The sequence below is a fragment of the Sinocyclocheilus grahami genome, unplaced genomic scaffold (genome assembly GCF_001515645.1).
Source record: "Sinocyclocheilus grahami isolate Dianchi unplaced genomic scaffold, SAMN03320097.WGS_v1.1 scaffold32.1, whole genome shotgun sequence".
Taxonomy (NCBI): Eukaryota; Metazoa; Chordata; class Actinopteri; order Cypriniformes; family Cyprinidae; genus Sinocyclocheilus; species Sinocyclocheilus grahami.
In genome coordinates, this window is record NW_015505211.1 from 503,809 (window position 1) to 520,399 (window position 16,591).

The 16,591-nt window shown below is 37.1% G+C and overlaps 1 protein-coding gene across 1 annotated transcript in view; it reads right to left on the reverse strand.

Moving 5' to 3' along the window:
* LOC107578462 (autism susceptibility gene 2 protein-like) overlaps positions 1-16,591 on the reverse strand; it is a 91,314-nt gene that overhangs the window by 1,310 nt on the left and 73,413 nt on the right. The window lies entirely within an intron of this gene.

Consider the following 16,591-nt stretch of genomic DNA (forward strand, 5'->3'; position numbering starts at 1 on the left):
CCTGCCATCAGCTCCCGCGTCTCACACACACGAGCACGACTTTAGCACTAGATTTCGCAACTTTCAGACCCTTTTAGCGGCTTTTTTCCAGAGAATATACATACTGACAAACCTAGCGACTTTTTGGGATAAACCTTAGCTATGTGCCAGTGCTGTCCCGTGAAGTCTGACTTTCCCGGAGAAGAGTCGCCTCTCTCGGCGTCTGTTCTGTGTAGTGAGCGGCAGAGAAGCAGCGCATTCAGTTGGCCGCACCGCAGCCGACTTGTCAATAAATGAGTACAAAACAGCGTTTCCTAGCACCTGTCGCTTACTGATTGTTTGGAATTATAAATATGAGCGTAGTTCGTCTGTTAATATCACATGCACTTTTTTGTTTGTTTTTTTTTGTTTGTTACTCAGACGCAGGCAGTGCGCTGCACGAGACAAAAAAGTAATATAGCCAAAACAACCGCATAGCCGCTCTTTAGTGTAGATGCATGTTGATTTTATCAGACGATGCCGCGATTATAAATGAGCGTGACTCCTGGTTAACATATATTAAAATGGGTCGTGTTTAGTCACTATTTAGTGTGGTATTTTTTGACAATATTCACTCATCGTGACAGTAAAATAGGGCATTCTAAGTCAATATACTGCAGTATTTCCTCTCTCAATCAGTAGAAAATATGGTTAACACCCGGTCATGCATGGGAAAAAAATACCGTCATGTACTGTGAAACCGGTATAATTTTGAAAAATACCGTGATATAAATTTTTGGTCATACCGCCCAGCACTAATTATGCGGTTTCATGTCATTAAGGACCATTAATAAACAGCATGAAGACCATTCCTGTTACCGACTGAATGTATTTTGAACTAACACACATTACACAGCCTAAGCAGTATGCACTTCAGTAGGCGTATGCTTGTCTACCTCCAGCAAACATTGTTCTGCCAAGCTGCTAAATAAAATTATCTTTACCCCATAGAAAAACAAGCATTTTGATAAAAGGAGTCTCAAATACAGCAGAGGAAGCAGAGGAGCAGTGCTCCGGTCTGACACAGAACTTTCTCATCCACAGAGGACTTGAGACTGGAAGATCAATATTCAATATGACAAAGCTCGTCTCTGCAGGGGAGCTGTGTATCTTCACATATCTCTGCTTACAGAACCAATCAATTATATTATTATACTCCAGCTACGGAGAGATAGATACTTCCCGTGCCAAAAACAGTACACTAAAGGAAGGAAAAGTGAGACATTCGATACAGTTCAGAGTAGGAACGCCAACTAGAAACAGCACAGTGACTTGGCAACCCTTAGAGATCCAGAAAATGTAATGCATGATGAAAATAAAAGAATATAGCCTATTTAAAAAAGAACAGATTAAAAATGTATCACATTTCAACAAAAACTATTAGGCACAACTGTCTTCAACATGGATAATAATAATAATGGCTGTTTCTTGAGCAACAAATCAGCATATTACAATGATTTCTGAAGGATCATGTGACACTGAAGACTGCAGTAATGGCTGCTAAAAATGCAGCTTTGCTATCACAGGAATAAATTACATTTAAACATACATCAAAATAGAAAACAGTTATTTTAAATGGTTTCTATTTTAAATGATTTTCCTACTAAAAATGGGGAGTGCTTGGAACAGTTTTGAGTGATGAAGCAAATGAATGAGTTTTGCACTGATTCACTGAAGCTGACAGTTTAAAGTGTTTCACAAAAACAAATAATTTTTTGCTACTGTAGTTTAAAACATCTCTGCTTTAATGCTTTCATACGTAACTTACAACATAAGGCATCTCAAAACTAATCTAATGACACACTCTTCAGCAATCTCAATGGCAAAATAAATGGCATTACAACCTTTGTCCAAAAATACAAGAGGGAACAGACCAGTTACAAAATGATGGGCAGCAAAGTGCTGGTTTTAATGTAAAAGTAATGATCATACGCCTCTCCACAGGGCCAAGGTTTTCATATCTAACTTCAGAGATGTAGAAGACCGTCCTTTTATCTCGTTTCCAAGAGCTCAGCCATTTTTCTAAAATGACAGCTCCTTTTACGCTCTTCATTTGAAGCTCTCTCTCTCTCTCTGTGTGTGTGTGTGTGTGTGTGTGTGTGTGTGTGTGTAATATAGTGTTGGTGTGTGATAAAAAGGATGGCTCGCATGGATGTTTCTTCTCTGATTCAGACAGTAGTTTTAAAATGCCTTCAGTTTCATCAGATGATATGTGTATAAAATTAAACATGGGCAAATGCTTATATTGCATCAGTTCAGTAAAGCCAAGTGTTTTCATGTATCTGATGCAAACTGTACATAGAAAAAGACCTTCTACTGTGCAAGTGTGTGTGTGTGTGTTTGAGAGGAGATACACCAACAGCCCTCATCCACCTGCGGGACTGATCCATCATGTTAAACTTATGTACCAAATCAGATGACATGCTTCAGAGACATTGCATGTTTAATAGCCTTCTTCAAGTACTTGAAGTCAGAAACATCAAAAGAACTCTTGGCTGAGCAGACGGAGCATGTCAGGACTGCAAGATACGACAGGCTGATAACCAGCCATCAACTCTTCAGCTCTGATAGAGCACTCTGGGTATTTGTGCTGAGGGACAACCTCTATTCATGTCGTATCTCTCTATTCAGCAATCAGAATCATTCAGACTCAAAAAATCAAGCTGTAGTTGATTCATTTCAGCTGCTCGAGAGGAGAAGCTCCTCATAAATGACATTCAGACGAGGACGAGGATATGTTCAGACATACTACTTACTATATTTGAAAGGAAGCAATATGTAGGCATGGAATACTCAAATGAACAGACAAAAATGTATTTTTAATTAAATTTTCTTTTAGGGTGACTTGTAACATCTTGTCCAAGGACTACGGATGAAAAATAGCCTTTGGCTAATTCTGGTACATTTACAGGAATGTTTTATTAATGTACAATGTCCCTGTCAACTAAATAAAAAAAATTAAAAAACTGACAAAACAGCGTATCCCACAATGCATTTGACCAATTTCAATGTGATAAATGACTTAGTGTAATCAAACTGCAAAAAGTTAAGATATAACTCATAATTTCAGTAAAAATACAACAAAATTAAAAAAGAAAATTACTTTAAATTTTTAAAACATACAGTTTGAAAATACACACTAAGAATTACACTAACTTGTGCACTTTTTTATTGCACTTTAATGGATCATGTGACAACAATGTACAATAATAGAATTTAACTGTTAAAATTGCGGTTTTAACTGTTATACGAGATATTTAAAACTAGTATGCAGTAGGGATGCTCCGATCAGGATTTTTGCAGCCGATACTGAGTACCGATTTCTTGTCATGGTGATCGGCCGATACCGATGCCGATTCTGATGCTTCAAGCTTTATATAGATGTCTCAATGCGCGCACGCGCCTGGCCCGAAGTTAACTTCCGGTCTGTGTTTGTTTATAAGTCTGGCTATGGCACCGGCTACAAACGCAGTTAAAGTTAAGGTGAGGAATAGACTGAAGTTGGGCTATGGTGGTTGTGCTGTGGGATGTGTTTCCCATACATTTATTTATTTGTGGCGCTCACCACAATATCAAAACTGACGGATTTGGTTGAATAAACATGAGCACGTACTGCACGTTTAAAAATCCAAACGAGGTGCGGGTGTTTTTATATCACTGTATTTCTGAAGGAAAACTATCTTTAGAAAATTTTCTGTCATTTTCATTTCATCTTGCATGTTATATGCCTGATAAAGCAGCGTTTGTGAGCTCAGCGCTGCTTTGTGTATAGCTGTTACTGGGGAAACCTCTGTTTTTGTTCCGTCCTCCACGCTGTGACAACTCATAAAAGACTATTTTTAACCAAGCAGCGCGGAGAGTCGCTTCAGAAACGTGCCGCAGCTGGCTGATAAACACAAGCACTGACTAGAGTGGCCACGATCAGCTACGGTGGACCCGTGGAGCCGTAACGTGCCGCGGACGCACGCAGTGAGGCGCAGATCAGCTCTAACGTCACTGAATCTGCTGTGTAGATGAATTATGCAAAACATACACGACAAACAGCAAATTTTTCATTGTTTCTCGAAACGTCACAGCATTGCCACACCGGCGATGACATGACTGCGGCGCCAAATCATTTATGTCCCCACGAATCATGTACGTCGTCAAGCGCTGATGTCATCAAATTGCGATCGGTTCCCGAGATCGGCCAAGTTGGTGAGTACCGATTGAGTCATAAAATATGATTATCGATCGATCGGAGCATCCCTAGTATGCAGTTGACAGTATATTCTGAACAGTATATTCAGTATATTCTGACAGATAAGCGCATGAGATTATTGAGGATATGGAAAGTGAATTTGTCAAGTATACCGAGCGTGAACTTGAATGGCTTTTCCACAGCAATCACTTCCATGATCACTAGCACTCGAGTATGTGCTGAATTACAGCCAAGGTGGGTCTGGGACACATGATTCAACAGATTGGCCTAATTCCATGAGCTTTTGTTCTGCAGGAACTACAATGATCGTTCGACAACATGGCAAACTTCATTAATCCATCTGTAAGCACATCTGGCCCTAATGTGCATCTTTCAGTGTGAATTAAGTATAACAACGTGTGATGCTGGCAGAGGAAACATGAGAAGTTCACTCTGGGAAAACATCTGACGATAAATTGGGTTTGCTCATCTATACTTGTCTAGTCTATCCTTGGAAAAAACATAAAAACCTACTTTTTGGTAAAGACCTCTCTATTCTAGAAGTAATCTATTCTAGAAGTAAGAAAAGAGTAGCTGTTTTTTTGTTTTCTGCACATTTTAGTTTAAACTCTCATCTCTCTATCTGTCTTCCTTTGCCTGTAGCATTCTTATCATATAGCACATACTGATAGGACAACATGTTTTTCATTCTAAGATTCAGAATGAGTACAAAAAAACTTCAAATAAAGAAAAAAACCTGCTTTCAAATTATGCTATGTTAAGACAAAGAGTGGCTTCCATTTCAGAGAAAACTTGTTTTCATTTTTTGTTTTATTTGTATATTTTTTGCCATTTCCCAAGAGATTTAGCGAGGTAAACTGGATACAAGAACATCTACCCACAAATACACATAACACAAGCTCCCTAGAGTTCACTTTGCTGCCTTGCTTTCTAGAAGTTCTTCTTTTGCTGTGGGGACTTAAAAACACCTCCGTACTCTCTCACAGACACCATCACTCAAAGGCAGCAGCTTTCAAGTGCAAAGTAGGTTTACAGTCTACACAGGTTTTATCTTTCATCTGCTTCACCGTGAAAATGTAATGATGTCTGAACCGAAAGAAAGACACATTGAGACAACAGACAGATAGACAGATAGACAAATGCACAGACATGCCCCTTCAGATTTATCAGCCAAGTAGATTCTGAATCCAACTTTTTTTGGATGCAAAAATTAAATAAAATGAACAAAAATAAAATCAATTTAGAGTGAAAAAAACTTGAATTTGCTCTAAACCCCCACCCAAACCCTCAGTTGACCGTTTGGTCTTTTTTTGACCATTTCTTGATTACACCTGAAGTAAAATGGTATTTATTAATATTAAATGTTTAATGTTTTAATATGAAATATTAAATGTTTATTTCAATTAATTGTGTACATGAAAATAAATAAATAAGATATACTGTAAAATATAGGACATATAGTGTAATCACAGTGCTTGTGTAGTATATGTTTGGAAAATTTTGCAGGAAATATTAAACTAGTTAATCTAGAAATATTACCTAATTATGAGTTAAAAATAAGAACTCATTATGCTGAGTTAAATTAACAGTTATGAACTTATAAAATAACAAAATAATAATTATTCATGTATTTATTATGGTTCAGTTTATTTCTACTCATACTATTATTTTTGGGAAAACAGCACATTTTTAACATAAAAAGTAGCATATGTTGTCATTAGTTCATACATTATGAACAAACAATATTATTATAATTCATGTATAATTAACATTAGGGAAAATAATGTAAAAGTAATGTTAATGATATTGAATAATCACTCACTATCATACAGAACCTTAGTTACATAATGAACTACTATGCAAAAATATTTTTATTCTTGTCTTATCTTGCCTAGGACTACCATTCAGTGCCGCCTCAAAAAAAAAAAAAGAGCCTGTAGAAAGTCAACATAAAACAGTCTGTGTGACATATACTATTTAATCTATATTGTGCTGTTTCTCAACCCATGATAATACTCTAAGGTAGTTTTTCCTCCTGATTCATTAGTGACACATACAAGGGCTGTGCTCACTATCCTACAAATGCAGGGGATGCTGACGAGGCAAACAGGAAAATTCCCACTCCCTTTACCCAGCAGTAAATGAGAGAGACAGAAAGAGAACAGCATGGGAGACCTGCACTTCGATCCTATTCCGTGATTACACCCGTTCTACAGCAGAGCCACTCCAGGGATCAGTTCCCCTGCCATGCGTAACTACACAGGCTTTTGTGAGATGGAGAGAGAGATTCTGTCCATGGCTTCTCTGTTTTATTAGTCTTATCTGTGGCCCTGAGGGAAGATATTACTTCTTTAGCCAAAAAAAGAAAAAGAGAAAAAAACACCACTAACAGGAAAGCACACAACATAAACTGTTGCTTTGAGACAGCGCAAGAAGCAATAGGCTTTTGTGACCAAGCAATCACCGATTTAGAAAATATAACACAGCAATTTAGTTCCATTCCAAAGATGGACAGAAGAAGTGAAGTAGATGAAATGAGAGGGGAGAGGGACCTGTGCCCTCCACAAGAGTGGGTAAACACCACACATCCATCTGTCTTCTCACTGAGTCAGGCTCTACACTGCAAACACATGCTTTAGCAAGTTTTTGTCTTGTTTTTCAGGAAAAATAAATAAATATTCTGGTGTAAAATGACAACTACAACTATAAAGATAGCAATAATGATAATTATTACTTTTTTTAAATGCTCAAGCTCTTTAAAGCAGGATGATTCTGATTGGTTGCCAATGTTTTTATCATTCATCAGTTGGGAAAAAAACATTTTAAAAGTGTTTCCAATGATATCGTTCATCTGTGTTGTTATCGTTACAGTTGCACTGTGAACTTTGCTATTCTTTAAAATTCAGAATTATTTTATATATATCTTTATTGTTACAGTTATCGCCCCCTTACCCCGTTTAACCGTAATAAATTCTGTTGGATTTATGTTTAAAATAAGAAAACAAATGTCAATTGGGTAGAAAATAAACTTAATTCAACATTAAATATATATATATATATATATATATATATATATATATATATTAGTGCTGTCAATCGATTAAAAAAACATCCTATGAGCACAGTATACCGGCTGACAGGACAAGTAAATTGGTTTTTACTGACATACGGCCTGACAACATGTCATCTGACCACAGTTCACTGTTGTTCTACTGAAGCTCCTCGTCACCTGCACCGTTTCCGCGCTCGTTTGACTTGTGTCTGGTGCTGAGGTGAAGCTGAGTTATAACATTAATATAACTCAACCATAACAAACACATATTCTTTTAAACAAATTAATACTTTTCAGCAAGGTCACATTCAATTAAACAAAACTGAGTACATTTACAATGCTATAAAATATTTCTATATAAATAAAAGACTGTTCTATTAAACTTTCATCAAAGAATTCTTAAAAAAAAAAAAGGTTTCCACAAATTATAAAGCAATACAACTATTTTCAACATTGATAATAAGAAGAAATAACACATTTCCTGAGCACCAAATCCCCATATTAGACTGGAGTAATGGCTGCTGAAAATTCAGCTTTGCCATCACAGGAATAAATTACATTTTAAAATATATTACATTAGAAAACAGTTATTTAAATAGTAATAATACTTCACAATATTACTGTTTTTACTGTATTTTTGATTAAATAAAGGCAGCCTTGGGGAGCATGAGAGACTTAACAGTAAAATAATCTTACAGACTCCCAACTTTTAAACTTTAGTGTGCATATTTTAGTCTTTGGCGACTTCAACATTCATCTGGACAAGCCTTATGCTACAGACTTCCATTCACTCCTTGCTTCATTTGATCTCAAACGACTTACCACTACAAGCATGCACAAATCAGGCAACCAACTTGACTTAATTTACACACGCAATTGTATTGCAGACAACATTCTGGTAAAACCCCTACATATCACTAATCATTTCTTCATTACATTTAAACTACATTTTGCTACCTGTGTGCCACCAACCCCTATACCGGTTATTTTTAGACGAAACCTACGCTCCCTTTCCCCCTCCCATCTTTCCTCCGTTGTATCCTCCTCTCTTCCCTCACCTACCCATTTCTCATCTCTGGATGTGAATGCAGCAACTGACACTTTATGCTCTACTTTAACCTCTTGTCTAGATGATATTTGTCCTCTCTCCTCCAGGCCAGCACGGGCTGCACCCTCGAACTCCTGATTATCCGATGTTCTTCGTGAACATCGGACCAAACTCAGGGCAGCTGAGAGAAAATGGTGCAAATCAAAAGATCCGTCAGACCTAAGTATGTATCAGTCTTTGCTTTCATCTTTCTCTGCTGAAGTCCATACTGCCAAATCTTCATACTTCCACAACAAGATCAACAGCGCTCCAGACACACGTAATCTCTTCAAAACTTTCCATTCTCTCCTCTGTCCCCCTCCACCACCTCCTACCACTTCTATAACAGCTGATGATTTTGCCACATTCTTCACAGACAAAACCAGAACAATCAGTAGCCAATTCTCAGCCCCACACACACAGGACTTCAAACCAACCACACCCACTGCAAAAAAACCCATCTTCTCCTTCTGTCCCCTCACTGATGCAGATGTATCAAAACTTCTCCTCTCCAGCCATCTTACAACATGCCCTCTAGACCCAATCCCCTCACACCTCCTCCAAGCAATCTCTCCTACACTTTTACCAGCACTCACACACATCATCAATACATCTCTCCTCACAGGCACCTTCCCCACTGCATTCAAGCAGGCTCGGATAACCCCACTGTTCAAAAAACCTACATTAAACACTTCACTTACAGATAGTTACAGACCTGTCTCTCTCCATTCATAGCGAAACCCCTCGAAATAGTTGTTTTCAACCATATATCATTGTTTCTTTCACAGAACAACAAACTGGATCCTAACCAGTCAGGTTTCAGGAGTGGCCATTCAACTGAGACTGCACTACTGTCAGTCACAGAAGCCTTGCGGATTGCAAAAGCTGATTCCAAATCATCAGTTCTTATTCTGCTGGATCTTTCTGCTGCTTTTGACACTGTCAATCATCAGATCCTCCTGTCTGCCCTCTCTTCACTGGGCATCACAAGGATTCCACTTCACTGGCTTGAATCCTATCTCACTGGTAGGTCTTTCAGGGTGGCTTGGGGAGGGGAGGTATCCAAAGCACATCAACTTGTCACTGGGGTTCCTCAGGGATCAGTTCTTGGACCCCTCCTCTTCTCCATATACACAACATCACTGGGTCCCATCATACAAGCACATGGCTTCTCCTACCATTGCTATGCTGATGACACACAGCTCTATCTCTCGTTTCAACCAGATGATCCAACGGTAGCTGCACGGATCTCAGGCTGCCTGGCAGACATCTCGGCATGGATGAAAAAATACAATTTAGGTCCCCACGGTGACCCCCGTGAGTTAGAGTGTATTCAGGTTTAAGTCGTCCCCACAAGTGTAGAAAAACATGTACACACACACACACATTAAGCCACACGAGGCCATGCATTAGACTGATTTTACCATAGCCTCTCGTGACTTATTGCTTTAGTAACAGCAGGGGAGAACAAACCATTGGCCTTCAAATGCAGGTTAAAAGAAATCAACTCAATTACAACAAAGGTCATCCACCCTCCACCATCCGGCACTCATCAAAGAGAATATTTCATTAGCTCAACTCAATAAGCAATTCGACGAACGATAAGAGCGGGTTTAAAGATGTATCTAATTAAAGGCTAGGCCTATCGAAGAGTGTGAATCCTTAGAGGGAAGGGGAAATGAAGACCCCATACAGACTGAAGAGGTCATGCATGGTCAGCATGAAAGGCAAACATCTTGTTCTGAAATCAATCACCATGACAGGAAGGGAGAGGAGCTCGTGCTTTGAAGTCTTCTGCCTCCTTCCTTCCAAGTAATGGAGCTCAATCACTGACAGATGGAGGGAGCGGCGGGGGGAAGCGAGGGAACGAATAAACGAATGAACGAATGAAGCGGTCTGTGTCCATAGGGGGGAAGTAGGTCATTCACGCTTGGGCAGTTCATACAGATTCACTGTAACAAAGCTGTTCCTTTAATAGCAGAGATATGGGACAAACCGTATTTTCATCACATTCTACAACACAGAACATTTTAGAACTAGCTTTTTTAAACAAATGTTCACCAGAGGTCATATTAGGTAAACATCCAAACCCTGAATCCTATCTTATCTGTTTAGTAACCGTGACAGTTTCCCTTAGGATCTTATTTAGAAAATCTTAATTTATGACTTAAAGGAACAGTTCGCCTAAAAATGAAAACTCTGTAATTTACTCACCCTCATGTCATCTCTATAGAACCTTGTTTCCACTCCCGGATTAAAAAAAAAAAAAAAGGTGATTGTGACTTTTTCATCTTTTCAGACATTTAAAAAAAAAATTCAAGATATAAACTCAGATATAAATGTGAAATTCTGAGAAAAGTTGGAATTTTGAGATAAATTCGCAATTGTGAAAGAAAAAGATAAATACCCTTTTTTATATTTTATTCTGTGGTGGAGAACAAAACTCAGAATTCAGAGAAAAAATTCAGAATTATGAGTTTATATCTAGCAATTATTACTTTTTTATTTCTTGCAATTCTCAGAAAGAATAAAAAAGAAAAAAAAGATAGAAAAACCACAATTACCTTTTATTTATTTATTTATTTTTTTAGTCCGGGATTCCCTACGTTCCAAACCTGTATGACTTTCTTCTGTGGAACACAAAGTCATTTTCTGAAAAATGTCTTAAGCATTTTAAATCAAATATAATGTAGCATGACAGATGATTCTAAGTCAATATTCAGACTGGAGTTTCTTTAGCATGGTTGTTTTGTGTACTAAACGATTAACGAAGTGCTCTGCTGCAGTTCTAAGCAATACAATCACACCGCACGATGTGATCAAAGAGCAACTCAAGAGCACATCAAATGCTGCACAACAGGTTGCTTTGTGAGAGTTGCCTTTTATGTTATGAGAGGGCAAAGCCTTTTAATTAAATTCACATAAGACAAAAGACTCAATTGGTCCGAGAGCAACATCTGGATTTAGCCCAGGCAATTAACATGATTATAATAGTCATTTAATTTTACGGGATAAAACACTTTTACAACAGCTGGCTTCCGCCAGCTTTTCAACATCAGGATGAAAAATAGGGGAAAACTCAAAAGGGGCTCTGGGGGTAATTATTAAAAATGTAATAGCTTTATAACTGATGAGTACAAAATGATATGAATAATTATTCAAGGCTTTCATGTTTGATCCCCAACTTCTACTAGGCACTGCAATAAGTTCATACAAGACCTTTTTCAGTGTTTTTACTGCTTTTAATCACAAATCTTCATATAAAATACTAATGTTAATGTAAATTCAGTTAAACAGGTCAAATAAAGTGTACACTATTACAGTCCATTATGACAACAAATGCATTATTAAAGCAGTAAAGCCACTTGGTGCTTTCACACAGCTGTATGTTTTAATACACTCCAAACATATTCTAGTGGCATGGCTTCAGACACTACACTGCCATCCAAAAGTTTGGGGTGAATAATATTTTTTTTCCCATTACAAAAATACTGTAAAAATAGTAATGTCGTGAAATATTATAATTTTCAAAAAATTATTCCATCATTACTCCAGTCTTCAGTGTCACAAGATCCTTCAGAAATCTAAAATGCAGATTTGAAGCTCAAGAAACATTTCTTATTATTATCAATGTTGAAAACAGTTGTGCAGCTTAATATTTTTGTGGAAACCATAATACTTTTTTTCAGAATTCTTTGATGTATAGAGATTTCAAAAGATCTGCATTTGTTTTAAACAGAGACAGAGTGGAAACAACTGCCATCTTTTTAAAAAGACAGATTTATTCAATAACGAAACAAGTGACTGTATGAATGAGTCAATAAATCATTCACTCTGAACATTGACTCTTACAATTAAAGAAGTGACTGTCTTCATGAGCAAGTCACTGAATCATTCATTCAAGTGATTCGTTTATAAACCCTGCTTCATTTAGGACATTGCTGAAATATTTAAAGTATACAGTATACCCACTGTTATATTGCAGCCATTTGCTAAAATGATTAGGAAAGCCACACACCTGTCTATATAAGACCTTACAGCTCACAGTGCATGTCAGAGCAAATGAGAATCATGAGGTCAAAGGAACTGCCTGAAGAGCTCAGAGACAGAATTGTGGCAAGGCACAGATCTGGCCAAGGTTACAAAAAAAGGCAGCCCATCGGTCAGCAAAATGTTTGATACTCTCCATCTGTGATCATTGTTTACTCTCACTGTTTTTCTATTCTTCTCCAGAGAAGTCTCAGTGTTATGTCTGGAAGTTAAATTCTAGATGTTTTAAAATACTTATGCTGCTCAAAATCACTTTATAGGGAGGCATCTCACCCCAGTTAGAACTCAAGGGCCAAAACAACAGGAAGTTGCATCTTTTTGCATGTAGATGCATGTCGATTTCATCACAAAGACCTGTTTCTTATTTATAAATAGCCACAATCCAGATGTTATCTGCACTAATATAGCACTTTACCAAGTACTTGATATTATTTTCAACAGAAACATATCTCCCTTCTATGTAAATTATGTTTATTTTGAGCATTGTTCACCAAAGTCAGCAATATTTGCTGTGAAAAGCATTTGGTAAACTCTATTTAACTACAAAAAGATGTGTATTTCAGTGCATGTTCAAATGATAGAGAAGACTGCACAGTTTAGCCGAATCTAAATAAACAGCAGTATTAGCAGGTGTGATTCATTCATATTAAATTCCCTCTCTATCTTTCACACTCTTTTCACACATATTGCTTTTCTTTCTTTCTCCTGCCATTTTCTTTCCAGTGGTCAAGATCCTAATTGTTGCCATCCTATTCTCATCTGTTTGTGTAAAGCTGATAACATCTAAAAAAGTGCAGGTCCTACGAAAGAAGAGTAGTTAGTGCTAACAATATTATATAACATGTACTTTTGCATGGAAAAAAACGCTGTACATTTTAATTAAAAACACATCTGAGAAACAGTAAAAACAAAGAAATATATCATGGGTGAAATACATCACACACACAGCCACATAAATGTTCCCATAAACCCTTTTGGTCACCTCATGCCAGTCTGCTTGTGGGATTCTGTGGCTTGAGCTCCTTGTGTCGTACAGGCAATGTTGCCTAGCAACAAGGTAGAGAAAGCAGATCATTAAATTTTGCTGATGAAGTCTAGCCAGCAACAGCCACAGAGCGAGAGATCGCATAATCAATATTATCATACACTGTGTCCTTCTCTTCAAATTTATCCATATTCTACTTTTTTGCACAGTTCTGTTCCATTAACTATACTTTTAATTAGGGCTGGGCGATATAGCTAAAAAAATGTATCAATGATATAATTAATATCGTTCGGTATCGATAATTATTGACATTTTTATAACCTTTTTTAAAACAAAGAGCAATAGAATTTTTTTATTTTATTTAACCACTGTATTTTTAAATGAACCCAATTTATTGAGACAAACAATAAATATTTTGTTTTAACAATCAAACACAAAATAAAAATTAAACATATCTCATTTCTAATGTTTTATATGCAGATTAAATAGGTCTTAAGGAAACTTTTGTCTTGTCTACCGAGGCCACAGGAGGGCGCAATGAGCAAAATAATGCAGCGCATTTAAATTTGTCAACGCAAGGAAATAACTGTCTATAAAAAAACGTGCATTACGTCTAAATTAACTCATAAAAATCAAATATAATTTAATAAATTGCATAAACAATTGTGAACAAAACAGCATCGTGTATTTATGCATTGCTTAATTCAAAGAGTCAAAGCGCCATTCACACAGATTGCCTTTAAAAACATATGAGACGCAGTTAAAAGGAATAAACCTCCACAAATTCGCGACGTGTTTTCTAAAAGTTTAAACTGTTTTAACTTTGCATGGCTACATCTCTTGTGTGAGACGTGAGTGCAGCAGTCATATTTGTCTGTCTAAAAAATGCGCTGAATTCGCGTTCTGTGTGAATGGCTTGGTTTCGGTTTTAACCTAATCAAGATCTTCTCCGCATTGAGCTTCTATATTTCTCTAATATTTTGAATGAATAACGCAGCAGTGGAGCGTCTCGTGGGCTAGACTAACAAAACATTCAAATGCAACAACGTCACTTACATCATTATCACCGCATCTCGCGTGCCACTGAGGGCACTCCCTGATGCACACCTAACATTCAAATGCAAATGTTTATTTCAAATTCGACTAATATTCATTCTTTATTCACAATCACAGGCAGGCACAGCACTCAATTCAGCATGTGTTCGTGTTTGTGTGTGCTGTCCGCGTCACTCATAGCACGTGACTATATCGTGCACTATATCGAACATTTTTTCTATTGTTATCGAAGAAGGTGTACCGTCGATAAATATCGATACCATTTTATAGCCCAGGCCTACTTTTAATTCTTTCTTTTGTACCTGTGCTCCACCTGCTCTGGTAATATTGCCATTTTAGAGTAATTAGAGTAACTAAAGGATCATGTTTAAATGTTCAAACATTGTCCATACTATGAATATCTTTACAAGATTGAAAAATAAATATATATATATTCACATATATACATAATGTCTAATTTGTAAAAAATTCTGTACAGACAGCTGGATCAAATCTCCTCTCAGTCCAACTGTTCCTACAGCTTCAATTCTACGATTTCAAAACAGCCGCATGCTAATGGACTGATGATTCTAAGACTGTATTAAGTTCCATTTCCACTGTACATAAACCACAGCAGACGTACACAAACCCCAACCTTCCCGAGGGCCGTGACGGGCCACCTGCTCCAGTGCAGGCTTGAGTGGCTTTAAACTAACAATGTAACGTGAAGCCTCTCACTCTCCCTCTACACTAATTAGAGCTGAATCGAGAGAATACCACACCAGTAAGGCAGATTTAACATCTTACCTCAAGAGAGCTAATGAGAGTTTAGAGACTCATTCTGAAAATTTCATTGACTGCTCACAGACTCTGTGAAATTCTGGCATGACTGTGGTAGAGATGCACATCATGAGCCAAATTCTTTTGAGTGAAACAGTCCAAAAAATGAAGCAAAACATGCAGAGCAGCTGAACACAAAGTGAAAGCTTTGGCTCTAATGCATTAAACATACTGACAGACAGAAGAGTCTTGTCCAAACCTGCATATCAAAGTGAATAGAAAATAAGACTTATTTTTCCAACATCTTTCTCTAGTAGGGATGGGAAGATTCCCCGATTCGCTCGGTGCATCGGCATAAAAAGTTAACGATGCGATGCATCAGTTTAAAAAGTGTGCATCGACTACAAGTTGTCATTTATATCGCAATGCATCATTTCTAACATATTTGCATCGGTAAAAACCGATTCATTTATATATAACTACTAGTGGATGTGCTATACTTTTATTATTTAGAAAGTGACCAATAATCTGTGACCAATATTTTATATATAGATTTATTTCTCCTCTCTAAACTGTCTCATCACCGCTGCTGCTGCGTGAATATGACGCATCACAACACCACGGAGACCAGACTGGGATTAAACTGGGATTAAAGTCCAAAACCTGACTTGAAATAACCTAACAAATCAATCGGGGCTAAAGCGGTTCCATTAACGGCAAATTAAATTCACACAATCTCACTAATTTGTGCACGCTTATTCTTTAGCAGACATTAATGTCGATCATGGATCAAATTGATCCACCATGGCAAACTGCGAATATCTGTGCTGTAATACATTTGAGACATTGTGTTTTCCTCAGTGCATAACTGACATGCCACAGGTATATTTTTCATCTGTAAATGTTAGAAAGTCATGCAAACATATCCATTTTGCTGACAGGAGCGAGTGGGCGAGTAACGTGAGAGCAACGAGCGCTGCGGCGTGCATGTGCACTAAACAGACAGAGCGCAATCGAATAGGAGCGCAATAATTCTGAGTAAAATATTCATTCTGATAAAAAAATTCTTTTTGCACATTAAATGTGTAATAGGTCAATCAAATGTAAGCTAGACACAGTACTAATTACTAAGCTCAAATGAGTTAATATGTGTTTCTTATAGCAGTTAAAATGTAGTCATTTTGTTTATTATATATTTTCATTTTTAATTCAGTGATTTTAACTTTTAATTTATTTTATTTTTATTTTAATGCTTTAAAGAGCTATTTTAGATTGTAATGTTTTAATGTTCTGCTATCTGTTCTGCAATCTATAAAAGGTACAGCTGTAATACAACCAGAGAGAAAGGCTGCATGCAAGAAACTGTAAAAAAAAAAAAAAAAA